General features: G+C 37.8%; 1 non-coding gene across 1 annotated transcript; it reads left to right on the plus strand.

Annotated features, from left to right (window-relative positions):
- Positions 1–17422: 17422 nt before the first annotated feature.
- TRNAP-CGG (transfer RNA proline (anticodon CGG)) lies at positions 17423–17495 on the plus strand. The gene has a single exon. It is a non-coding gene; the product is annotated as a tRNA-Pro (tRNA).
- The last annotated feature ends 10465 nt before the right edge of the window (positions 17496–27960 follow it).

The raw sequence follows: 27960 nt of genomic DNA on the forward strand, positions 1-27960 counted from the left end.
CAAAATGATTTAAAAGTTTTTTTTTTAATTTAAAATAATGTTAAGCAGATATGAGTGGTGGCTGCTAGGACAGCAATTAACCACAGTATGTTGTGTAAGCCAGAAACACACAGGCCTGATAGAAAATGAAATTAGATTACACTAGCAAAATGATTTAAAAGTTTTTTTTTTTATTTAAAATAATGTTAAGCAGATATGAGTGGTGGCTGCTAGTGGGCCTGGCACACATGCTGGCAGACATGCAACTGCAATTCAATGGCACTAGCAGACTGATGATTCACAGTCAAAAAAATTTTGATTTAAAATATTTTCAATACTGTTACAACAAATATGATTGGTGGCACTAGTTGGCTAGTGGGCCTGGCACACACGCTGGCAGGCAGGAAACTGCAATTCAATTACACTAGCAGACTGATCTTTCACAGTCAAAAAATATTTTTTTAAAATATTTACACTACTGTTAGAACAAATATGATTGGTGTAACTAGTTAGCAAGTGGGCCTGGCACACACGCTGGCAGGCAGGCAACTGCAATTCAATGGCACTAGCAGACTGATGATTCACAGTCAAAAAAGTTTTGATTTAAAATATTTTCAATACTGTTACAACAAATATGATTGGTGGCACTAGTTGGCTAGTGGGCCTGGCACACACGCTGGCAGGCAGGAAACTGCAATTAGATTACACTAGCAGACTGATCTTTCACAGTCAAAAAATATTTTTTTTAAATATTTACACTACTGTTAGAACAAATATGATTGGTGTAACTAGTTGGCAAGTGGGCCTGGCACACACGCTGGCAGGCAGACAACTGCAATTCAATGGCACTAGCAGACTGATGATTCACAGTCAAAAAAGTTTTGATTTAAAATATTTTCAATACTGTTACAACAAATATGATTGGTGGCACTAGTTGGCTAGTGGTCCTGGCACACACGCTGGCAGGCAGGAAACTGCAATTAGATTACACTAGCAGACTGATCTTTCACAGTCAAATTTTTTTTTAAATATTTACACTACTGTTAGAACAAATATGATTGGTGTAACTAGTTGGCAAGTGGGCCTGGCACACACGCTGGCAGGCAGGCAACTGCAATTCAATGGCACTAGCAGACTGATGATTCACAGTCAAAAAAGTTTTGATTTAAAATATTTTCAATACTGTTACAACAAATATGATTGGTGGCACTAGTTGGCTAGTGGGTCTGGCACACACGCTGGCAGGCAGGAAACTGCAATTCAATTGCACTAGCAGACTGATGATTCACAGTCTAAGAATTTTTTATTTTAAATATTTACAATAGTGTTAGAACAAATATGATTGGTGTCACTAGTTGGCAAGTGGGCCTGGCACACACGCTGGCAGGCAGGCAACTGCAATTCAATGGCACTAGCAGACTGATGATTCACAGTCAAAAAAGTTTTGATTTAAAATATTTTCAATACTGTTACAACAAATATGATTGGTGGCACTAGTATGCTAGTGGGCCTGGCACACACGCTGGCACGCAGGAAACTGCAATTCAATTGCACTAGCAGACTGATGATTCACAGTCTAAAATTTTTTTATTTTAAATATTTACACTACTGTTAGAACAAATATGATTGCTGTAACTAGTTGGCAAGTGGGCCTGGCACACATGCTGGCAGGCAGGCAACTGCAATTCAATGGCACTAGCAGACTGATGATTCACAGTAAAAAAAGTTTTGATTTAAAATATTTTCAATACTGTTACAACAAATATGATTGGTGGCACTAGTTGGCTAGTGGACCTGGCACACACGCTGGCAGGCAGGAAACTGCAATTAGATTACACTAGCAGACTGATTTTTCACAGTCAAAAAATATTTTTTTAAAATATTTACACTACTGTTATAACAAATATGATTGGTGGCACTAGTTGGCAAGTGGGCCTGGCACACACGCTGGGAGGCAGGCAACTGCAATTCAATTGCACTAGCAGACTGATGATTCACAGTCAAAAAAGTTTTTATTTTAAATATTTACACTACTGTTATAACAAATATGATTCGTGGCACTAGTTGGAAAGTGGGCCTGGCACACACGCTGGCAAACAGGCAACTGCAATTAAATAACAATAGCAGACTGATGTAACAGTTTGTTTTTAAAAAAGTTACACTAATGTTACAACAGATAGGAATGATGGCACTCAGGATAGAAGTAGGCACAGTATGTGCTGGCAGCCTGACACACAGGCTGGCACTAGTGGCAGGCTGGCCTGTAAACTAAAATTAAATAACACTAGAAAACTGAGGTAAAAGTTTTTTTTTACAAAATTTAAACTAATGTTACACCAGATAGGAGTGGTGGACTGGCACTGAGGATGGAAGTAGGCACAGTATATGCTGGCAGCCTGATACACAGGCTGGCACTAATGGCAGCCAGGCTGGCCTGGCAACTAATATTAAATAACAATAGAAGAGGACTTATGTAAAAAATAATTTTTAAAAAAAATTACACTAATGTTACACCAGATATAAGTGGTGGAAAAAAGAGCTATTAATCACACTATATGATGTGGGCTTGACACACAGGCCTGATGGAAAATGAAATTAGATTACACTAGCAAAATTATTTAAAAGTTTTTTTTAAATTTTAAATAATGTTAAGCAGATATGAGTGGTGGCTGCTGGCACAGCAATTAAACAACGTTGTATGCTGTGTAAGCCTGACAAACAGGCCTGATAGAAAATGAAATTAGATTACACTAGCAAAATGATTTAAAAAAAAAAATTTAAATTTAAAATAATGTTAAGCAGATATGAGTGGTGGCTGCTAGCACAGCAATTAACCACAGTATGCTGTGTAAGCCAGAAACACACAGGCCTGATAGAAAATGAAATTAGATTACACTAGCAAAATGATTTAAAAGTTTTTTTTTTTAATTTAAAATAATGTTAAGCAGATATGAGTGGTGGCTGCTAGGACAGCAATTAACCACAGTATGCTGTGTAAGCCAGAAACACACAGGCCTGATAGAAAATGAAATTAGATTACACTAGCAAAATGATTTAAAAATTTTTTTTTTATTTAAAATAATGTTAAGCAGATATGAGTGGTGGCTGCTAGTGGGCCTGGCACACATGCTGGCAGGCATGCAACTGCAATTCAATGGCACTAGCAGACTGATGATTCACAGTCAAAAAAGTTTTGATTTAAAATATTTTCAATACTGTTACAACAAATATGATTGGTGGCACTAGTTGGCTAGTGGGCCTGGCACACACGCTGGCAGGCAGGAAACTGCAATTCAATTGCACTAGCAGACTGATGATTCACAGTCTAAGAATTTTTTATTTTAAATATTTACAATAGTGTTAGAACAAATATGATTGGTGGCACTAGTTGGCAAGTGGGCCTGGCACACACGCTGGCAGGCAGGCAACTGCAATTCAATGGCACTAGCAGACTGATGATTCACAGTCAAAAAAGTTTTGATTTAAAATATTTTCAATACTGTTACAACAAATATGATTGGTGGCACTAGTATGCTAGTGGGCCTGGCACACACGCTGGCAGGCAGGAAACTGCAATTCAATTGCACTAGCAGACTGATGATTCACAGTCTAAGAATTTTTTATTTTAAATATTTACACTACTGTTAGAACAACTATGATTGCTGTAACTAGTTGGCAAGTGGGCCTGGCACACATGCTGGCAGGCAGGCAACTGCAATTCAATGGCACTAGCAGACTGATTATTCACAGTCAAAAAAAGTTTTGATTTAAAATATTTTCAATACTGTTACAACAAATATGATTGGTGGCACTAGTTGGCTAGTGGGCCTGGCACACACGCTGGCAGGCAGGAAACTGCAATTAGATTACACTAGTAGACTGATTTTTCACAGTCAAAAAATATTTTTTTTAAATATTTACACTACTGTTATAACAAATATGATTGGTGGCACTAGTTGGCAAGTGGGCCTGGCACACACGCTGGGAGGCAGGCAACTGCAATTCAATTGCACTAGCAGACTGATGATTCACAGTCAAAAAAGTTTTTATTTTAAATATTTACACTACTGTTATAACAAATATGATTTGTGGCACTAGTTGGAAAGTGGGCCTGGCACACACGCTGGCAAACAGGCAACTGCAATTAAATAACAATAGCAGACTGATGTAACAGTTTGTTTTTAAAAAAGTTACACTAATGTTACAACAGATAGGAGTGATGGCACTCAGGATAGAAGTAGGCACAGTATGTGCTGGCAGCCTGACACACAGGCTGGCACTAGTGGCAGGCTGGCCTGTAAACTAAAATTAAATAACACTAGAAGACTGAGGTAAAAGTTTTTTTTTTACAAAATTTAAACTAATGTTACACCAGATAGGAGTGGTGGACTGGCACTGAGGATGGAAGTAGGCACAGTATATGCTGGCAGCCTGATACACAGGCTGGCACTAATGGCAGCCAGGCTGGCCTGGCAACTAATATTAAATAACACTAGAAGAAGACTTATGTAAAAAATAATTTTTAAAAAAATTTACACTAATGTTACACCAGATATAAGTGGTGGAAAAAAGAGCTATTAATCACACTATATGATGTGGGCCTGACACACAGGCCTGATGGAAAATTAAATTAGATTACACTAGCAAAATTATTTAAAAGTTTTTTTTTAATTTTAAATAATGTTAAGCAGATATGAGTGGTGGCTGCTGGCACAGCAATTAAACAACGTTGTATGCTGTGTAAGCCTGACAAACAGGCCTGATAGAAAATGAAATTTGATTACACTAGCAAAATGATTTAATTTTTTTTTAATTTAAAATAATGTTAAGCAGATATGAGTGGTGGCTGCTAGCACAGCAATTAACCACAGTATGCTGTGTAAGCCAGAAACACACAGGCCTGATAGAAAATGAAATTAGATTACACTAGCAAAATGATTTAAAAGTTTTTTTTTTATTTTAAAATAATGTTAAGCAGATATGAGTGGTGGCTGCTAGGACAGCAATTAACCACAGTATGCTGTGTAAGCCAGAAACACACAGGCCTGATAGAAAGTAAAATTAGATTACACTAGCAAAATGATTTAAAAGTTGTTTTTTTAAAAATTTAAAATAATGTTAAGCAGATATGAGTGGTGGCTGCTAGGACAGCAATTAACCACAGTATGCTGTGTAAGCCAGAAACACACAGGCCTGATAGAAAATTAAATTAGATTACACTAGCAAAATTATTTAAACGTTTTTTTTTTTATTTAAAATAATGTTAAGCAGATATGAGTGGTGGCTGCTAGGACAGCAATTAACCACAGTATGCTGTGTAAGACAGAAACACACAGGCCTGATATAAAATAAAATTAGATTACACTAGCAAAATGATTAAAAAAAAATTTTTTTTAAATTTAAAATAATGTTAAGCCGATATGAGTGGTGGCTGCTAGGACAGCAATTAACCACAGTATGCTGTGTAAGCCAGAAACACACAGGCCTGATAGAAAATGAAATTAGATTACACTAGCAAAATGATTTCAAAGTTTTTTTTTTAAATTTAAAATAATGTTAAGCAGATATGAGTGGTGGCTGCTAGGACATCAATTAACCACAGTATGCTGTGTAAGCCAGAAACACACAGGCCTGATAGAAAATGAAATTAGATTACACTAGCAAAATGATTTAAAAGGGGGGGTGGAGCCAACCGCCATTGCTAGAAGACGCATTGTTCAGGAGCTCCCGACCTCAACTTTAGAAAACATGATTTACCCTTGATAAAATCAGACTATACAACTGGTGTTTGGAGGACGGTGACATGGAAAGAAGCCTGGGATATGTGAACAGCAAACTGATGGCTGTATATTTACTGCTGAGCTGAAAAATCTGATCCGGAGCTCCCTGTCATGCACTGAAGCGCCATTTTGGTTGAGGATACACTACTACCCACCATGGAGATCCCTGTGCTGTATTCTGACATCAGGGAGCTATTGGAGGAATATGGACAGCGAATGTGTGAGAGACTAGACGCTCTTACTGAAAAAATCCAAGAGGCACATTCACGCCACATCACCGCTGCTGAGGAGCGGGAGGTGGCACCGGAGTCGCAGCGGGACACAGTGTCTGTGGATTCCGGGGGGTCTTCTGATGCAAGCGCTGGTGAGTGCAGACACCAAGAAGGAGTCCTGCCCGCCCTTTGTCACCATGAGAGACATAACCACAAGGGGAGCAGCTCAATACGAACTCTTACAGGCGGGCGCAGGCCCTGTGGGTCAGGGCAGTGGTCGCGCTCTGTTATCCGCGCCCCCCTCTGAAAGGAACTATGCGGTCATGTTGTGGCAGCCCGACTGGGGTCACTTCCACAGTATTCAGATACCCTGGACTTGGTGTCATTGTTTCCCCTGGGTCCCCCGGGCTGGCTGCTCCCATCTGAATGTGGTTGGGCTTGCCTGCATGCAAACAGGGTGAGCGGGATTTATAAGAGACAGGTATGACCACCGGAGCAGTTGCAAATTGCATTATATATGTGAAACTTTATGCTACAGTCAATTGGAGGCTCCCTCTCTATTGAGATTAGTAATCTATCCATGATGACACATAGTTGGATCCCCACTAGAGGATTACCTCCTGCTCCTTCATATTATCTGTCATATTTGTCTGTTATGGATATAGCACATACAACTGTACATTACTTAACCCTTCGCCTATGTCTATTAGCTTGTCCTTCTTATTCTGCTAGAGGTGGCAGGGCAGACTCTGGACTATACATGAGATATTATGTTACTATCAGCACTAGTCTTAAGCAGCCATTGTCATAAATATTTATGTCCATCTGGATCTCCCCAGATTAAATGTATCTGTGTTCCAGAGTAACAATAAGGATCTAGAGACAGGCAGTTTTTACATATGCACTGAGTACTAGCAGCTGACCTGTGCTACATTTGTTTACTATTTAGACAAACTATTCCTTAGAAAAGTACCTATCTTGTATATATTGGTTGCTTCTCACAAAGATATGCAAACTTTTGTATACAGCTCCCTGAGTAGTTTTTTAAGCAGCCATTCTCATAAATATTTATGTTCATATGGATCTCACTGGATTAAATGTACTTATGTTTATTATTATCTATAGCTCTTCATAATTATGATGGTAGTGTCCATGGCGCAGGCCAGAAGTTGTGGAGCACAATACCGCTAGTTTGTCACCCATTACTCCGCCCCCCCCCTTCTATGCGGTAGGGGACAAGCAAATTTCCCTTAGCATTTAAACTCCCACCCTTCTCTGTATGGTAAGGGATAACTGACTTACCCTCCATACTCACTATATGACAGAGTTAAGTAGTCTCTGTTCTGTTCGTAGAGCCTCTGTTATGGTTTGTTCCTGCATGTATGTATGAATGGCTCTCCGGATTTCACTATTGGAAGATGTATTATGACTATTATTATGTACTTCATAACCTGCAAACTGTTATCTCTGCAATTTTTTGTATTGATGTTAGCCCAGGTATATACTTACCGTATCTGATTGATTTGCTGGTGGGATGCTTTAAAGTTAGAGGGGTCGGGATATCCAGCCTAAGTGTTTCTTATGTTCTTTGCAGACTGAGACCCCGATGAGATGTATAAAAATGAAAAGTGGCATTGAATATTTTAACTAGTATCTAGATGCATATGGTGACCTATGGGTGAAATATCTGCTCCTATCCCAGTACAATATAATTGAACTTGCCTATGATTGACCGTATCCTTTTGCCTATTAATACCTAGCCATTAGGGATGCACCGAAATTTCGGCCGCAGAAAGTTTCGGCCGAAAATAGCCTTTTTGGCTATTTCGGTTTTCGGCTTTTTTGCCTGTTATTTTCGGTAAAATTATTGTGTAGCATGTTTCAAATTTGATGCTAGCCTAGAGCTGCTGTTTAAGTTTATTACTTGACTTACTGTTCTGCATATAATGAGTTTTCTAGGGCTATACTTTATTTGGATAATTGGTAAAAAAAAAAAAAAAAAAAAAGTTAAATATGATTCTGTTACATAGAACTAAATGAAGAATACAGTATATTGATATTTATAATTGTTTTAAGTAAGGAAACATTTTGGCTGAAAATTGCATTTTTTTCTTTTTTTTTTTTATTTCTTGGTAAAATTATTGTGTAGCATATTATTGTTTTAAGATATTTTGGTCCAATTTTAGTGTATTACTTTCAATAAAAGTGTGGGCTTTTTATTGGCTCTAATTATGCAAAAAAAAAAAAATTAATTTGAAAAAACACATTTTCGGTATCAGTTTCGGTTTTCGGCCAAGTGCATCCCGGATTTTCGGATTCTGTTTCGGTCCAGAATTTCCATTTCGGTGCATCACTACTAGCCATATTGAGGTAACAGTTAAAGCAGTCATATTTTTCAGATACAATATCTAGTATGTGCATTCCCAATGTTGTTATGTTTCAGCTTGCCTTCTCCTTCAATTTTATTCCCAGTTTTCCGGATCCAACCGTGGTCCTAGCAGTCATATGAAGGAGCGAGTAGGTATAGGCCTTGATAGGGCCTGTATAATTTAAAAGCCCTCTGCTTAGTGAATTAAATCTGTTGGGGTCCAAAAGTGGCCTCAGGTGTCTTTGGGGGAAAAAAGAGGGCGCTTGTAGGTTTGCTCCTCAATTCCTATTCATTTGAACTATGTTCCGCCTTGGACATGCAATTCAACTGTTATGTTAAGGGATCTATCCTTTCTACTTTCTTGTGTATTTCATATGTCCATGATAATTGTTTGTATATTTACTATTTGTCATAAGTTTGTTTGAGCAAGCGGCTTGCTGTCTCTGTAAATGTTATTCCCTCAATAAAAACTTTTATTATAAAAAAAAAAAAAAGCCAGAAACACACAGGCCTGATAGAAAATGAAATTAGATTACACTAGCAAAATGATTTCAAAGTTTTTTAAAAAAATTTACACTAATGTTAAGCAGATATCAGTGGTGGCACTAATTACAGTATATGATGTGAGCCTCACACACAGGCTGAAAGCCAGGCAAATGCAAATACAATTACAAATTAAAAAAAACCCTGAAGTTATAGCCCTAAAAAGGGCTTTTTGGGGTGCTGTCCTTACAGCAGAGATTAGATGAGTCCTTCAGGACTGTAGTGGACACTAAATACACTAGCCTAGCAATCTATTTCCCTATAATGTCAGCAGCAGCAACACTAAAGCTCCTCTCACTAAGAAAGCAAGATCGTAATGAAACTAAAATAGCTGCTGCCAAGGAGCTGGGAGGGTCTGTGAGGGAGTGTCTGCTGCTGATTGGCTCAAATGTGTCAGAAGGCTGTGAGATACAGGGTCAAAGTTTCCTCAATGATGACACATAGGGGGCGAACGCGAACAAGCTATGTTCGCCGGGAACTGTTCTCCGGCGAACAGTTCGCAACATCACTATTTACAAGGCTATCAGAAATGACCTGAGGAAGTGGAAAAAAGGTAATTTATCATGGTATGGGAGACTTATGTCCATCAAAATGAATGTACTCCCGAGACTAATGTACTTGTTTAGGGCTATTCTGATCAGCATATCTTTGCCAGAACTGGTAGCCTTGCAGACGGATGTTTTGAAATTTTTAAGAGGGGAAGGAAGACCGAGAATAGCCTCATGGTTGTTGCAATCGCACAGACATGTAGGGGGAGTGGGAGTTCCAAATTTGGTAGAGTATTACCAAGTTTTTAGGCTGGCGCAGACGGTTATTTTAGGTAAACATCAGAATGAATTGGTGTGGCCGAAAGTAGAGGCGGATATAGCGGATAGTTCAAGAGCAGCAGACATTTTATGGGATCCGGAAGCTTGTATCAAATCAAGGGAATATAGGTCGCCAGTAACACTAGAGGCAGTACGGTTGTGGGTTGGGATCACGAAAAGACTGCGACTGAGTAGGACTGAGTCAGTGTTAAGACCGGTTAGGTTCTTATTGCCAAAAGAACTGAGAAAACCAATTGATAAATGGGCAAACAAGGGACTGTACAGGTTGGCTGACTTTCTTACGGGCTCCAAAATTCTCACATTCAACTCCGTTAGGTATCAAATTGAGCCAGAACAGTTACATTGGTTTATGTACTTACAGATAAGTTCAGCAATAGCAGCATATACGGCGCATAAACAAAATTACCAACTCACAGAGCTGGAAAGAATGATAGTGAGCCCCAATAGAGGGAAAAAGCTGATCTCCCGGATATACGTACTAATACAGAAATCTAAACGAGACTGTAAATTAACAATGACAGAACAATGGGAGAGAGACACAACAGAGACGTGGGAGGCAGATGAATGGAATGAGCTGATGTTGAACTCTTACAAAGGTTTGATTAGTGCAGATATGAAAGAAAATTGCATAAAGGTAATGTTTAGATGGTATTTGACCCCAGTAAGGACAGCTCACTTCACCACAGGGCTTAATGGACACTGCTACAGAGGCTGCCCAGAAAGGGGAACATATAAACACATGTGGTGGGAGTGTCAGGAGGTCCAACCATTATGGGGGAAACTATCAGAGTTAATAAGTCAGTTGTTAGATGAGAGAGTAAACCTCACCATGGCCCAAGCTTTACTACACGAAAGGGTGAAACCATTTAACTTGAAAATTAACAAACTTATTAGAATATTATGCACATGTTTGAGAATATGTATAGCCAGATATTGGAAAGTGGGAGCGCCCCCATGGCAAGAAATGGTGGGGAAAATTAAAGAGACATATACTCTGTCAGAATTAGCTACATGGGCACAGGGGCAGCCAGAGCAGTTCCATGGGATTTGGTTCTATTGGATACTAAGGTCTGGGTACTAACTAAGAGGGAAGGAAAGGTGATTGCAACATAGCTGATAAAATGGAGAAACCCATGGCTCTGATAAGAGAGTTACCTTTCTAAGAGGGAGTAGGGGAGATATTCTGACACCGTTACTGTGACAGATCCTTTTGATTAGGGGGAGTAATAATGGCATCTCCTGGTGGGGGGAAGCTTATTAGTGGGGAGGGTGGGGAAGTAAGGAATGTTAATACCTGTTTGCAATAAAAAGTACAAGGTGGGGAAGGTTACTCGAAGGCTTCTAGATGTATAAGGCAAACTGACGGGAGATTTATGTAACCAGTAATCTTGATGTGTTTTGTTTTGTGACAACCTATACTTGCAACCCTTTGTACAAAAAGGTTATTGAGATTGTTATTGTTTAAGTTTTTTTCCATGATATAAATAAATAAAAAATATTTCAACATAAATAAAACCATAGAACTATTTCCTTTAAATAGATTCCTCCTTAAGAGTTAAGTTCACAAAAAATAATAAAAAAACATTTAATATCGCATCTAAGGCTCGTTGGTCTAGGGGTATGATTTTTGCTTTGGGTGCGAGAGGTCCCGGGTTCAAATCCCGGACAAGCCCAAATATTCTGAAATAAGAAAACCATATAACTATTTCCTTTAAATAGATTCCTCCTAAAGAGTTAACTTCCTCAGATGCCATCTTCATGTATCTCATTAACAAAGCAATGATACTTCCTACAGTTATGTGAAGGATACTAAACATAAGAAAGAAATGTTTTTTATTTCCTTTTCATGATACTTTATCAGACATATCTAACAAAATGCTTCACGTAGTTGCGTCATCTATGACGCTCGTGTTTGTTGCAGACATTTTTGGCGCCAAAAAATATTTTGTCAGTTGTGGGCGTCATACTTGGTGCCAGACTTTTGACATTATTTAAGTATTCATGTATTTTTGCTTCTGGTTTCCAGAGGCTTATTCTGTTTGCATTTTTTCCCATTCCTGAAACTGTCATATAAGGAAATTGATAATTTTGCTTTATATGTTGTTTTTTCTTTTACATATTGCAAGATGTCTCAATCTGACCCTGTATCAGAATCTACTTCTGGAATGCTGCTGCCTGATGTCAGTTCTACCAAAGCTAAGTGCATTTGTTGTAAACTTGTGGTAACTGTTCCTCTGGCTGTAGTTTGTGTTAGTTGACATGATAAACTTTCTAAAGCAGACAATATTTCCATTAGTAGTTGTCCATTACCTGTTGTTGTTCCTTCAACATCTAATGTTCAGGATATTCCTGTTAATGCAAGAGAATTTGTTTCTAATTCTATTCAGAAGGCCCTGTCTGTTATACCACCTTCTAATAAACGTAAAAGGTCTTTTAAAACTTCTCATAAATTCAATGAATTTTTAAATGACCGACAGCATTCTGATTTATCTATCTCTGATGAGGATCTATCTGGTTCAGAAGATTCTGCCTCAGATATTGACACTGACAAAACTTTATATTTATTTAAAATGGAGTATATTTGTTCTTTATTAAAAGAGGTGTTGATTGCATTAGATATGGAGGAGACTAGTCCTCTTGATATTAAAACCAGTAAACATTTAAATTCGGTTTTTAAACCTCATGTAGTTATTCCAGAGGTTTTTCCAGTTCCTGATGCTATTTCAGAGGTAATTTCTAGGGAATGGAATAGTCTGGGTACTTCATTTACTCCTTCTTTAAGGTTTAAGAGACTGTACCCTTTGCCGACTGATAGATTGGAGTTTTGGGAAAAGATCCCCAAAGTTGATGGGGCTATCTCTACTCTTGCTAAGCGTACTACTATTCCTACGGCAGATAGTACTTCTTTTAAAGATCCTTAGGCCTGCTATTTCTTTGGCTGATGTTGCTGCAGCTTCAAATTTTTGGCTGGAAACTTTAGCGCAACAAGTACCAGATCCTAATGTGTATAGCATTGTTAAGCTAATTCAACATGCTAATAATTTCATTTGTGATGCCATTTTTGATGTCATTAGAATTGATGTCAGGTATATATCTTTAGCTATTTTAGCTAGAAGAGCTTTATGGCTTAAATCTTGGAATGCGGATATGACCTCTAAGTCAACGTGCTATCTCTATCTTTCCAAGTTAATAAATTATTTGGTTCTCAATTGGATTCTATAATTTCAACTGTCACTGGGGGAAGGGAGCCTTTTTGCCTCAGGATAAAAAATCTAAGGGTAAATTTAGGGCTGCTAATCGTTTTCGTTCCTTTCGTCAGGATAAGGAACAGAAACCTAACCCTTCCCCTAAGGGAACGGTTTCCAATTGGAAGCCTTCTCCAGTCTGGAATAAATCCAAGCCTTTTAGAAAATCAAAACCAGCCCCCAAGTCTGCATGAAGGTACGGCCCTCATTCCAGCGCAGCTGGTAGGGGGCAGACTTCGATTTTTCAAGGATGTTTGGATCAATTCAATCCAAAATCATTGGATTCAGAACATTGTTTCTCAAGGGTACAGAATAGGTTTCAAGGTAAGACTGCCTTTGAGAAGTTTCTTTCTCTCACGCATTCCAGTGAACCCAGTAAAGGCCCAGGCTTTCCTGAAGTGTGTTTCAGACCTGGAGTTATTCGGGGTAATTGTGCCAGTTCCATATCTGGAACAGGGTCTGGGGTTTTATTCAAATCTGTTCATTGTTCCAAAGAAAGAGAATTCTTTCAGACCAGTTCTGGATCTAAAAATTTTGAATCGTTATGTAAGAATACCAACATTCAAAATGGTGACTATAAGGACTATTCTGCCTTTTGTTCAGCAAGGGCATTATATGTCCACAATAGATTTACAGGATGCTTATCTTCATATTCCGATTCATCCAGATCATTATCAGTTCCTGAGATTCTCTTTTCTAGACAAGCATTACCAATTTGTTGCTCTTCCTTTTGGCCTAGCAACAGCTCCAAGGATTTTTTCAAAGGTTCTTGGTGCCCTTCTCTCTGTAATCAGAGAGCGGGGTATTGCGGTTTTCCTTATTTGGACGATATCTTGGTACTTGCTCAGTCTTTACATTCTGCAGAATCTCACACGAATCAACTAGTGTTGTTTCTTCAAAGACATGGTTGGAGGATCAATTTACCAAAAAGTTCCTTGATTCCTCAGATAAGGGTAACCTTTTTAGGATTCCAAATGGATACAGTATCCATGACTTTGTCTCTAACAGACAAAAGACATCTGAAATTGGTTTCAGCTTGTCGGAACCTTCAGTCTCAGTCTTTCCCTTCAGTAGCTATGTGCATGGAGGTTTTAGGTCTCATGACTGCAGCATCGGACGCAATCCCCTTTGCTCGTTTTTACATGAGACCTCTTCAGCTTTGTATGCTGAACCAATGGTGCAGGGATTATACAAAGATATCACAATTAATATCCTTAAATCCCAATATTCGACTATCTCTGACTTGGTGGTTAGATCACCACCGTTTGGTCCAGGGGGCCTCTTTTGTTCATCCAACCTGGACTGTGATTTCAACAGATGCAAGTCTTTCAAGTTGGGGAGCTGTCTGGGGATCTCTGACAGCGCAGGGGGTTTGGAAATCTCAAGAGGCGAGATTACCAATCAATATTTTGGAACTCCGTGCGATTCTCAGAGCTCTTCAGTTTTGGCCTCTTCTGAAGAGAGAACCGTTTATTTGTTTTCAGACAGACAATGTCACAACCGTGGTGTATGTCAATCATCAAGGTGGGACTCACAGTCCTCAAGCTATGAAAGAAGTATCTCGGATACTTGCATGGCGGAATCCAGCTCCTGTCTAATCTATGTGGTCCATATCCCAGGTATAGACAATTGTGAAGCGGATTATCTCAGTCGCCAGACTTTACATCCGGGAGAATGGTCTCTTCACCCAGATGTGTTTCTTCAGATTGTTCAGATGTGGGGGCTTCCAGAAATAGATCGGATGGCTTCTCATCTAAACAGGAAACTTCCCAGGTACCTGTCCAGGTCCAGGGATCCTCAGGCGGAAGCAGTGGATGCGTTGTCACTTCCTTGGAATTATCAACCTGCTTATATCTTTCCGCCTCTAGTTCTTCTTCTAAGAGTGATTTCCAAAATCATAATGGAGCGTTCATTTGTACTGCTGGTGCTCCAGCATGGCCACACAGGTTTTGGTATGCGGATCTTGTTCGGATGTCCAGTTGCCAACCTTGGCCACTTCCGTTAAGGCCAGACCTTCTACCTCAAGGTCCATTTTTCCATCAGGATCTCAAATCATTAAATTTGAAGGTATGGAGATTGAACGTTTAGTGCTTAGTCATAGAGGTTTCTCTGACTCAGTGATTAATACTATGTTGCAGGCTCGCAAATCTGTGTCTAGAAAGATTTATTACCGAGTTTGGAAGACTTACATTTCATGGTGTTCTTCTCATAAATTTTCTTGGCATTCTTTTAGAATTCCTAGAATTTTACAGTTTCTTCAGGATGGTTTGGATAAGGGTTTGTCTGCAAGTTCCTTGAAAGGACAAATATCTGCTCTTTCTGTTCTGTTTCACAGAAAAATTGCTAATCTTCCTGACATTCATTGTTTTGTACAGGCTTTAGTTCGTATCAAGCCTGTCATTAAGCCAATTTCTCCTCCTTGGAGTCTTAATTTGGTATTGAGGGCTTTACAGGCTCCTCCGTTTGAGCCTATGCATTCTCTGGACATTAAATTACTTTCTTGCAAAGTATTGCTTCTTTTGGCCATCTCTTCTGCTAGAAGAGTTTCTGAATTATCTGCTCTTTCTTGTGAGTCTCCTTTTCTGATTTTTCATCAGGATAAGGCAGTTTTGCGGACTTCTTTTAAATTTTACAAGCAAGTGGTCTAGGGGTATGTTTCTCGTTTAGGGTGCGAGAGGTCCCGAGTTCAAATCCCGGTCGAGACCAACTTTTCTGAAAAAAGAAAACCATAGGACTATTTACTTTAAATAAAACCATAGAACTATTTCCTTTAAATCGATTCCTCCTTAAGAGTTAAGTTCACACAAATAAATAAAGAAAAAATGTGATATGGAAACTAAGGCTCGTTGGTCTAGGGGTATGATTCTCACTTCGGGTGCGAGAGGTCCAGGGTTCAAATCCCAGATGAGTCCAATTTTTCTGAAAAAAGAAAACCATGGAACTATTTCCTTTAAATAGATTCCTCTAAAAGAGTTAACTTCCTCAGACGCCATCTTCGTGTATCTCATTCACAAAGCAATGATACTTCCTACAGTTATGTGAAGGAAACTATACATAAGAAAGAATTGTTTTTTATTTCCTTTTTGATAATACTTTATCAGACATATCTAACAAAATGCTTGCCAGCAAACCAGTGATGACCTACTGGCTTGTTGGTGTAGTGGTATGATTTTACTTCGGGTGCGAGAGTTCCCTGGTTCAAATCCATGATGAGCCCTTGATTTAAATACTCTTCACCATGTATAGAGTGTGTTCTTTCTAACATACATTAGATCTACTGAAAGGATATCAAATTACTAAAACCTATAGTACTCTCAGGAAAGAAGAGAAAACTGATGTGGCTCAAAAACATAGGAAAAATCGTTGGCCAATTATGAAATCATATTTTTTGGAAAATATAGACTAACAGACACTTCTAAGATATATTATGAGGAACTCGTACCTACTGGACAAACAATTTAATCAACAAAATCAAAGCACCAACACAGAAATCATCCCAAAACATGGACTTGCTTCACAGAACATTTTTCATACATGTTGTTCATTAATAATAGAATTTATGAACCCAGGGATTGAAGGAGATGGGAACAATTCTGGATGCTGCCTATTCTGGTGTATATTTTAGTGATAGTGTTGTGTTTCTTTAGGTGAGGAAATTGCTTTAGATAATTATTTTTTTTGTACACGTCATAGAATAAACATCATACTCTTAAGTGCTCTGAATTGTTTAATGTCAGCACTAAGGGTAAAAGAGCATTATACAACAGTTTTAGACCTCTTATTTCAAGAATGATCTCTCTGAGGACATAGATTCCATGTTAACACATTTTCTAGACTTGCTTTTCTTTACTACCCAGAAATCTTTGAAACCTAGGTTTTTATTAAAGTCTGATTGGTTAAGCATAAAGTACGACAGAGTCTGTTTCCACAAATTGTATTTTTTGGTCTGCATATAATTACAGAAAGCTGCTATGTACAGTATCTTTGGACTACAACACTGAAAAGCTTATTATTTTTTAAGAGGAATGTGTGTTAGAGACCACTTTGTAAAAGTTCACAAAAAAATAAAAAACACATATATTATGGCATCTAAGGCTTGTTGGTCTAGGGATATGATTCTCGCTTAGGGTGCAAGAGGTCCCAGGTTCAAATCCCGGACGAGCCCAACTTTTCTGAAAAAAGAAAACCATAGAACTATTTCCTTTAAATAAAACCATAGAACTATTTCCTTTAAATAATAATTAAGAGTTAAGTTCACACAAAAAATAAAAAAAATATATAATATGGAATCTAAGGCTCATTGGTCTAGGGGTATGATTCTCTCTTTGGGTGCGAGAAGTCCCGGGTTCAAATCCCGGACGAGCCCAAATTTTCTGAAAAAAGAAAACCATAGAACTATTTCCTTTAAATAATAATTAAGAGTTAAGTTCACACAAAAAATAAAAAAAACATATAATATGGAATCTACGGCTCGTTGGTCTAGGTGTATGATTCTCGCTTCGGGTGCGAGAGGTCCCGGGTTCAAATCCCGGACGAGCTCAACTTTTCTGAAAAAAGAAAACCATAGAACTATTTCCTTTAAATAAAACCATAGAACTATTTCCTTTAAATAATAATTAAGAGTTAAGTTCACACAAAAAATAAAAAAAACATATCATATGGAATCTAAGGCTTGTTGGTCTAGGGGTATGATTTTCGCTTTGGGTGCGAGAGGTCCCGTGTTTAAATCCCGGACGAGCCCAAATTTTCTGAAAAAAGAAAACCATAGAACTATTTCCTTTAAATAGATTCCTCCTAAAGAGTTAACTTCCTCAGACGCCATCTTCCTGTATCTCATTCACAAAGCAATGATACTTCCTACAGTTATGTGAAGGATACTAAACATAAGAAAGAATTGTTTTTATTTCCTTTTTGATGATACTTTATCAGACATATCTAACAAAATGCTTGGCAGCAAATCACGGATGACCTACTGGCTCATTGGTGTAGTGGTATGATTTTGCTTCGGGTGCGAGAGTTCCCTGGTTCAAATCCCAGACGAGCCCTTGATTTAAATACTCTTCACCATATATAGAGTGAAGGATACTAAACATAAGAAAAAATTGTTTTTATTTCCTTTTTGATGATACTTTATCAGACATATCTAACAAAATGCTTGCCAGCAAATTGCGGTTTACCTACTAGCTTGTTAGTGTAGTGGTATGCTTTTGCTTAAGGGTGCGAGAGTTCCCTGGTTCAAATCCCTGATGAGCCCTTGATTTAAACACTCTTCACCATGTATAGAGTGTTCTTTCTAACATACATTAGATCTACTGAAGGGATATCAAATTACTAAAACCTATACTACTCACAGGAAAGAAGACAAAGCTGATGTGGCTCAAAAACTTAGGAAAGATCTGTGGCCAATTAGGAAATCATGTTTTTTGGAAAATATAGACTAACAGACACTTCTAAGATTTATTCTGAGAAACTCGTACCTACTGGACAAACAATTTAATCAACAAAATCAAAGCACCAACACAGAAATTATCCCAAAACATGGGTTTGCTCCACAGAACATTTTTCATACATGTTGTTCATTAATAATAGAATTTATGAACCCAGGGATTGAAGGAGATGGGAAAAATGATCTATGCAGCCTATTCTGGTGTATATTTTAGTGATAGTGTTGTGTTTCTTTAGGTGAGGAAATTGCTTTAGATATTTTTTTTTTTTTACACGTCATAGAATAAACATCATACTGAGATCTTTGAAACCTAGGTTTTTATTATAGTCTGATTGGTTAAGCATAGAGTACGAAAGAGTCTGTTTCCACAAATTGTATTTTTTGGTCTGAATATAATTACATAAAGCTGCTATATACAGTATCTTTGGACTACAAGACTGAAAACCTTATTATTTTTTTAAGTGGAATGTGTGTAAGAGACCACTTTGAAAAATTTCACACAAAAAAATTTAAAAAAAAAACATGTAAAATGTCGTCTAAGGCTCGTTGGTCTAGGGGTATGATTTTCGCTTAGGGTGCGAGAGGTCCCGGGTTCAAATCCCGGACAAGCCCAACTATTCTGAAAAAAGAAATCCATAGAACTATTTCCTTCAAATAAAACCATATAACTATTTCCTTTAAATAATAATTAAGAGTTAACTTCACACAAAAAATAAAAAAAACATGCAATATGGAATCTAAGGCTCGTTGGTCTAGGGGTATGATTCTCACTTTGTGTGTCTGAGGCCCCGGGTTCAAATCCCGGACGAGCCCAAATTTTCTGAATAAAGAAAACCATAGAACTATTTCCTTTAAATAATAATTAAGAGTTAAGTTCACACAAAAAATAAAAAAAACATATCATATGGAATCTAAGGCTTGTTGGTCTAGGGGTATGATTTTCGCTTTGGGTGCGAGAGGTCCCGTGTTTAAATCCCGGACGAGCCCAAATTTTCTGAAAAAAGAAAACCATAGAACTATTTCCTTTAAATAGATTCCTCCTAAAGAGTTAACTTCCTCAGACGCCATCTTCCTGTATCTCATTCACAAAGCAATGATACTTCCTACAGTTATGTGAAGGATACTAAACATAAGAAAGAATTGTTTTTATTTCCTTTTTGATGATACTTTATCAGACATATCTAACAAAATGCTTGGCAGCAAATCACGGATGACCTACTGGCTCATTGGTGTAGTGGTATGATTTTGCTTCGGGTGCGAGAGTTCCCTGGTTCAAATCCCAGACGAGCCCTTGATTTAAATACTCTTCACCATATATAGAGTGAAGGATACTAAACATAAGAAAAAATTGTTTTTATTTCCTTTTTGATGATACTTTATCAGACATATCTAACAAAATGCTTGCCAGCAAATTGCGGTTTACCTACTAGCTTGTTAGTGTAGTGGTATGCTTTTGCTTAAGGGTGCGAGAGTTCCCTGGTTCAAATCCCTGATGAGCCCTTGATTTAAACACTCTTCACCATGTATAGAGTGTTCTTTCTAACATACATTAGATCTACTGAAGGGATATCAAATTACTAAAACCTATACTACTCACAGGAAAGAAGACAAAGCTGATGTGGCTCAAAAACTTAGGAAAGATCTGTGGCCAATTAGGAAATCATGTTTTTTGGAAAATATAGACTAACAGACACTTCTAAGATTTATTCTGAGAAACTCGTACCTACTGGACAAACAATTTAATCAACAAAATCAAAGCACCAACACAGAAATTATCCCAAAACATGGGTTTGCTCCACAGAACATTTTTCATACATGTTGTTCATTAATAATAGAATTTATGAACCCAGGGATTGAAGGAGATGGGAAAAATGATCTATGCAGCCTATTCTGGTGTATATTTTAGTGATAGTGTTGTGTTTCTTTAGGTGAGGAAATTGCTTTAGATATTTTTTTTTTTTTACACGTCATAGAATAAACATCATACTGAGATCTTTGAAACCTAGGTTTTTATTATAGTCTGATTGGTTAAGCATAGAGTACGAAAGAGTCTGTTTCCACAAATTGTATTTTTTGGTCTGAATATAATTACATAAAGCTGCTATATACAGTATCTTTGGACTACAAGACTGAAAACCTTATTATTTTTTTAAGGCAGCATACATAATTTTTCCCATCTCCTTCAATGTGTGTAAGAGACCACTTTGAAAAATTTCACACAAAAAAATTTAAAAAAAAACCATGTAAAATGTCGTCTAAGGCTCGTTGGTCTAGGGGTATGATTTTCGCTTAGGGTGCGAGAGGTCCCGGGTTCAAATCCCGGACAAGCCCAACTATTCTGAAAAAAGAAATCCATAGAACTATTTCCTTCAAATAAAACCATATAACATGGGCTTGCTCCACAGAACATTTTTCATACATGTTGTTTATTAATAATAGAATTTATGAACCCAGGGATTGAAGGAGATGGGAAAAATTATGTATGCTGCCTATTCTGGTGTATATTTTAGTGATAGTGTTGTGTTTCTTTAGGTGAGGAAATTGCTTTAGATAATTATTTTTTTTGTACACGTCATAGAATAAACATCATACTCTTAAGTGCTCTGAATTGTTTAATGTCAGCACTAAGGGTAAAAGAGCATTATACAACAGTTTTAGACCTCTTATTTCAAGAATGATCTCTCTGGTGACAGAGATTCCATGTTAACACCTTTAAAAACTTGCTTTCTTCACTACCCTGAGATCTTTGAAACCTATGTTTTCATTATAGTCTGATTGGTTAAGCATAGAGTACGACAGAGTCTGTTTCCACAAATTGTATTTTTTGGTCTGCATATAATTACAGAAAGTTGCTATATACAGTATCTTTGGACTACAAGACTGAAAACCTTATTATTTTCTTAAGTGGAATGTGTGTTAGAGACCACTTTGTAAACGTTCACACAAAAAAATAAAAAACACACATAAAATGACATCTAAGGCTTGTTGGTCTAGGGGTATGATTCTCACTTAGTGTGTGAGAGGTCCCGGGTTCAAATCCTGTACGATCCCAACCTTTCTGAAAAAAGAAAACCATAGAAATGTTTCCTTTAAATAGATTCCTCCTTAAGAGTTAAGTTCATACAAAAAAAAAAAAAACAGATGACATGGCATTTAAACAAGAAATGGAGGGGAGTGCCAATATAGGCTGAGGTATAGGTAAAAAAACATAATTTATGTAAGAACTTACCTGATAAATTCATTTCTTTCATATTAGCAAGAGTCCATGAGCTAGTGACGTATGGGATATACATTCCTACCAGGAGGGGCAAAGTTTCCCAAACCTCAAAATGCCTATAAATACACCCCTCACCACACCCACAAATCAGTTTAACGAATAGCCAAGAAGTGGGGTGATAAGAAAAAAGTGCGAAAGCATAAAAAATAAGGAATTGGAATAATTGTTCTTTATACAAAAAAATCATAACCACCACAAAAAGGGTGGGCCTCATGGACTCTTGCTAATATGAAAGAAATGAATTTATCAGGTAAGTTCTTACATAAATTATGTTTTCTTTCATGTAATTAGCAAGAGTCCATGAGCTAGTGATGTATGGGATAATGAATACCCAAGATGTGGATCTTCCACGCAAGAGTCACTAGAGAGGGAGGGATAAAATAAAGACAGCCAATTCCGCTGAAAAATAATCCACACCCAAAACAAAGTTTAAATCTTATAATGAAAAAAACTGAAATTATAAGCAGAAGAATCAAACTGAAACAGCTGCCTGAAGTACTTTTCTACCAAAAACTGCTTCAGAAGAAGAAAACACATCAAAATGGTAGAATTTAGTAAAAGTATGCAAAGAAGACCAAGTTGCTGCTTTGCAAATCTGATCAACCGAAGCTTCATTCTTAAATGCCCAGGAAGTAGAAACTGACCTAGTCGAATGAGCTGTAATCCTTTGAGGCGGAGATCTACCCGACTCAACATAAGCATGATGAATCAAAGACTTTAACCAAGATGCCAAGGAAATGGCAGAAGCCTTCTGACCTTTCCTAGAACCAGAAAAAATAACAAATAGACTAGAAGTCTTTCTGAAATCTTTAGTAGCTTCAACATAATATTTCAAAGCTCTAACTACATCCAAAGAATGCAACGATCTTTCCTTAAAATTCTTAGGATTAGGACACAATGAAGGAACCACAATTTCTCTACTAATGTTGTTAGAACTCACAACCTTAGGAAAAAATTTAAATGAAGTTCGCAACCCCACCTTATCCTGATGAAAAATCAGAAAAGGAGACTCACAAGAAAGAGCAGATAATTCAGAAACTCTTCTAGCAGAAGAGATGGCCAAAAGAAACAAAACTTTCCAAAAAAGTAATTTAATATCCAGCGAATGCATAGGTTCAAACGGAGGAGCTTGAAGAGCCCCCAGAACCAAATTCAAACTCCAAGGAGGAGAAATTGACTTAATAACAGGTTTTATACGAACCAAAGCCTATACAAAACAATGAATATCAGGAAGACTAGCAATCTTTCTGTGAAAGAGAACAGAAAGAGCAGAGATTTGTCCCTTCAAGGAACTTGCAGACAAACCTTTATCCAAACCATCCTGAAGAAACTGTAAAATTCTAGGAATTCTAAAAGAATGCCAAGAAAAATGATGAGAAGAACACCAAGAAATGTAAGTCTTCCAGATTCGATAATATATCTTTCTAGATACAGATTTACGAGCCTGTAACATAGTATTAATTACAGAGTCAGAGAAACCTCTATGACTGAGAATCAAGCGTTCAATCTCCATACCTTCAAATTTAAGGATTTGAGATCCTGATGGAAAAAAGGACCTTGCGATAGAAGGTCTGGTCTTAACGGAAGAGTCCACGGTTGGCAAGCAGCCATCCGGACAAGATCCGCATACCAAAACCTGTGAGGCCATGCTGGAGCCACCAGCAGAACAAACGAACGCTCCTTTAGAATCTTGGAAATCACTCTTGGAAGAAGAACTAGAGGAGGAAAGATATAGGCAGGATGATACTTCCAAGGAAGTGACAATGCATCCACTGCTTCCGCCTGAGGATCCCTGGATCTGGACAGATACCTGGGAAGCTTCTTGTTTAGATGAGAAGCCATCAGATCTATTTCTGGAAGTCCCCACATTTGAACAATCTGAAGAAATACCTCTGGGTGAAGAGACCATTCGCCTGGATGTAACGTTTGGCGACTGAGATTATCCGCTTCCCAATTGTCTATACCTGGGATATGAACCGCAGAAATTAGACAGGAGCTGGATACCGCCCATACCAGTATTGGAGATACTTCTTTCATAGCCAGAGGACTGTGAGTCCCTCCTTGATGATTGACATATGCCACCGTTGTGACATTGTCCGTCTGAAAACAAATGAACGACTCTCTCTTTAGAAGAGGCCACGACTGAAGAGCTCTGAAAATTGCACGGAGTTCCAAAATGTTGATTGGTAATCTTGCCTCCTGAGATTCCCAAACCCCTTGTGCTGTCAGAGACCCCCAAACAGCTCCCCAACCTGTCAGACTTGCATCTGTTGAGATCACAGTCCAGGTCGGAAGAACAAAAGAAGCCCCCTGAACTAAACGATGGTGGTCTGTCCCCCACGACAGAGAGTGTCGTACAATCGGTTTTAAAGATATTAATTGAGATATCTTTGTATAATCCCTGCACCACTGGTTCAGCATACAGAGCTGAAGAGGTTGCATGTGAAAACGAGCAAAGGGGATCGCGTCCGATGCAGCAGTCATAAGACCTAGAATTTCCATGCATAAGGCTACCGAAGGGAATGATTGAGACTGAAGGTTTCAACAAGCTGAAACCAATTTCAGACGTCTCTTGTCAGTCAGAGACAGAGTCATGGACACTGAATCTATCTGGAAACCTAAAAAGGTTACCCTTGTCTGAGGAATCAACAAACTCTTTGGTAAATTGATCCTCCAACCATGTTCTTGAAGAAACGATACAAGTCGATTCGTATGAGATTCTGCTAAATGTGAAGACTGAGCAAGTACCAAGATATCGTCCAAATAAGGAAATACCACAATACCCTGTTCTCTGATTACAGATAGAAGGGCACCGAGAACCTTTGTAAAAATCCTTGGAACTGTTGCTAGGCCAAACGGCAGAGCCACAAACTGGTAATGCTTGTCTAGGAAAGAGAATCTCAGAAACTGATAGTGATCTGGATGAATCGGAATATTCAGATATGCATCTTGTAAATCTATTGTGGACATATAATGCTCTTGCTGAACAAAAGGCAGAATAGTCCTTATAGTTACCATTTTGAATGTTGGTATCCTTACATAACGATTCAATATTTTTAAATCCAGAACTGGCCTGAAGGAATTCTCCTTCTTTGGTACAATGAAGAGATTTGAGTAAAACCCCATCCCCTGTTCCAGAACTGGAACTGGCATAATTACTCCAGCCAACTCTAGATCTGAAACACATTTCAGAAATGCTTGAGCCTTCACTGGATTTATTGGGACACGGGAAAGAAAAAATCTTTTTGCAGGAGGCCTTATCTTGAAGCCTATTCTGTACCCTTGTGAAACAATGTTCTGGATCCAAAGATTGTGAATCGAATTGATCCAAATTTCTTTGAAAAATCGTAATCTGCCCCCTACCAGCTGGGCTGGAATGAGGGCCGCACCTTCATGTGGACTTGGGAGCTGGCTTTGGCTTTCTAAAAGGCTTGGATTTATTCCAGACTGGAGATGGTTTCCAAACTGATACCGCTCCTGTAGGGGAAGGATCAGGCTTTTGTTCCTTATTGTGACGAAAGGAACGAAAACGATTAGCAGACCTAAATTTACCTTTAGATTTTTTATCCTGTGGTAAAAAACTTCCTATCCCCCCAGTAACAGTTGAAATAATAGAATCCAACTGTGAACCAAACAATTTATTACCCTGGAAAGAAAGGGAAAGCAAAGTTGACTTAGAAGACATATCAGCATTCCAAGTTTTAAGCCATAAAGCTCTTCTAGCTAAAATAGCTAAAGACATATACCTGACATCAACCCTAATGATATCAAAGATGGCATCACAAATAAAGTTATTAGCATGTTGAAGAAGATTAACAATGCTATGAGTATTATGATCTGTTACTTGCTGTGCTAAAGCCTCCAACCAGAAAGTTGAAGCTGCAGCAACATCCGCCAAAGATATAGCAGGCCTAAGAAGATTACCTGAACATAAGTAAGCTTTTCTTAGAAAGGATTCAATTTTCCTATCTAAAGGATCCTTAAAGGAAGTACTATCTGCCGTAGGAATAGTAGTACATTTAGCAAGAGTAGAGATAGCCCCATCAACCTTAGGGATTTTGTCCCAAAACTCTAATCTGTCAGATGGCACAGGATATAATTGCTTAAACTGTTTAGAAGGAGTAAATGAATTACCCAAATTATTCCATTCCCTAAAATTACTTCAGAAATAGCATCAGGGACGGGAAAAACCTCTGGAATAACTACAGGAGGTTTAAAAACCGTATTCAAACATTTAGATTTAGTATCAAGAGGACCAGATTCCTCTATTTCTAATGCAATTAAGACTTCTTTAAGCAAAGAACGAATAAATTCCATTTTAAATAAATATGAAGATTTATCAGTATCAACCTCTGAAACAGAATCCTCTGAACCAGAGGAATCATTATCAGAATCAGAATGATGATGTTCATTTAAAAATTCATCTGAAAAATGAGAAGTTTTAAAAGACCTTTTACGTTTACTAGAAGGAGGAATAACAGACATAGCCTTCTTAATGGATTTAGAAACAAAATCTCTTATGTTAACAGGAACACCCTGAATATTAGATGTTGATGGAACAGCAACAGGTAATGGAACATTACTAAAGGAAATATTATCTGCATTAACAAGTTTGTCATGACATTCATTACAAACAACAGCCGGAGGAACAGATACCACAAGTTTACAACAAATACACTTAACTTTGGTAGATTCAGCATCAGGCAGCAATTTTCCAGAAGTATCTTCTGATTCAGGGTCAATCTGAGACATCTTGCAATATGTAATAGAAAAAACAACATATAAAGCAAAATTGATCAAATTCCTTAAAAGACAGTTTCAGGAATGGGAAAAAATGCCAATGAACAAGCTTCTAGCAACCAGAAGCAAATAAACAATGAGACTTAAATAATGTGAAGACAATAATGACGCCCATATTTTTTAGCGCCAAAAAAGACGCCCACATTATTTGGCGCCTAAATGCTTTAAGCGCCAAAAATGACGCCACATCCGGTACGCCAACATTTTTGGCGCAAAAACGTCAAAAAAATGACGCAACTTCCGGCGACAAGTATGACGCCGGAAATGACAAAGAAAATTTTTGCGCCAAAAAAGTCCGCGCCAAGAATAACGCAATAAAAAGAAGCATTTTCAGCCCCCGCGAGCCTAACAGCCCACAGGAGAAAGTCAAATTTTAAGGTAAGAAAAAATTGATTATTCAAATGCATTATCCCAAATAATGAAACTGACTGTCTGAAATGTTGAACATCCTGAATCAAGGCAAATAAATGTTTAAACACACATATTTAGAACTTTATAAAAAAGTGCCCAACCATAGCTTAGAGTGTCACAAAAATAAGACTTACTTACCCCAGGACACTCATCTACATGTAGTAGAAAGCCAAACCAGTACTGAAACGAGAATCAGTAGAGGTAATGGTATATATAAGAGTATATCGTCGATCTGAAAAGGGAGGTAAGAGATGAATCTCTACGACCGATAACAGAGAACCTATGAAATAGACCCCGTAGAAGGAGATCATTGAATTCAAATAGGCAATACTCTCTTCACATCCCTCTGACATTCACTGCACACTGAGAGGAAAACCGGGCTCCAGCCTGCTGCGAAGCGCATATCAATGAAGAATCTAGCACAAACTTACTTCACCACTTCCATGGGAGGCAAAGTTTGTAAAACTGATTTGTGGGTGTGGTGAGGGGTGTATTTATAGGCATTTTGAGGTTTGGGAAACTTTGCCCCTCCTGGTAGGAATGTATATCCCATACGTCACTAGCTCATGGACTCTTGCTAATTACATGAAAGAAAGTAGTAATCGTGTATTTAAATTTAAAAACAATTAGATTCGGCTATAAAAGATATAATAAAATAGGGTATGATAAAATAGATTACGATAAAAAGTATCTATTTTAATACAATATACAAAACAAAAATGGCAAAATACATATAATCAATACCATGGATCCATGTAATAAACATAAACTGTATACAAAATGAATACAGAGATATAAAATTGATAACAGTGCATAAAAACAAAGAACAATGCTGTAGGCCTAGAGTGAATAAATGCGAATGGCCTGAGGACCAAAGAGGTCCAAATTTAGTTCAAATATTGTCCATCCAGTTGGTGCTGAGTTAATATCCAGAGTCAGTAGTGAAAAACATAAGAGAGAGCTGTGGGATGTGGCAAAACGTGTTGAAAAAATGTTATAAAAATGTTGAAAAAATGTTGAAAAAGTTGTAGAAAAGTGTACTCGTGAAAAATGTGAACCAAAAAATGTGAAA

This window comes from Bombina bombina, chromosome 4 (genome assembly GCF_027579735.1).
Source record: "Bombina bombina isolate aBomBom1 chromosome 4, aBomBom1.pri, whole genome shotgun sequence".
Lineage (NCBI taxonomy): Eukaryota > Metazoa > Chordata > Amphibia > Anura > Bombinatoridae > Bombina > Bombina bombina.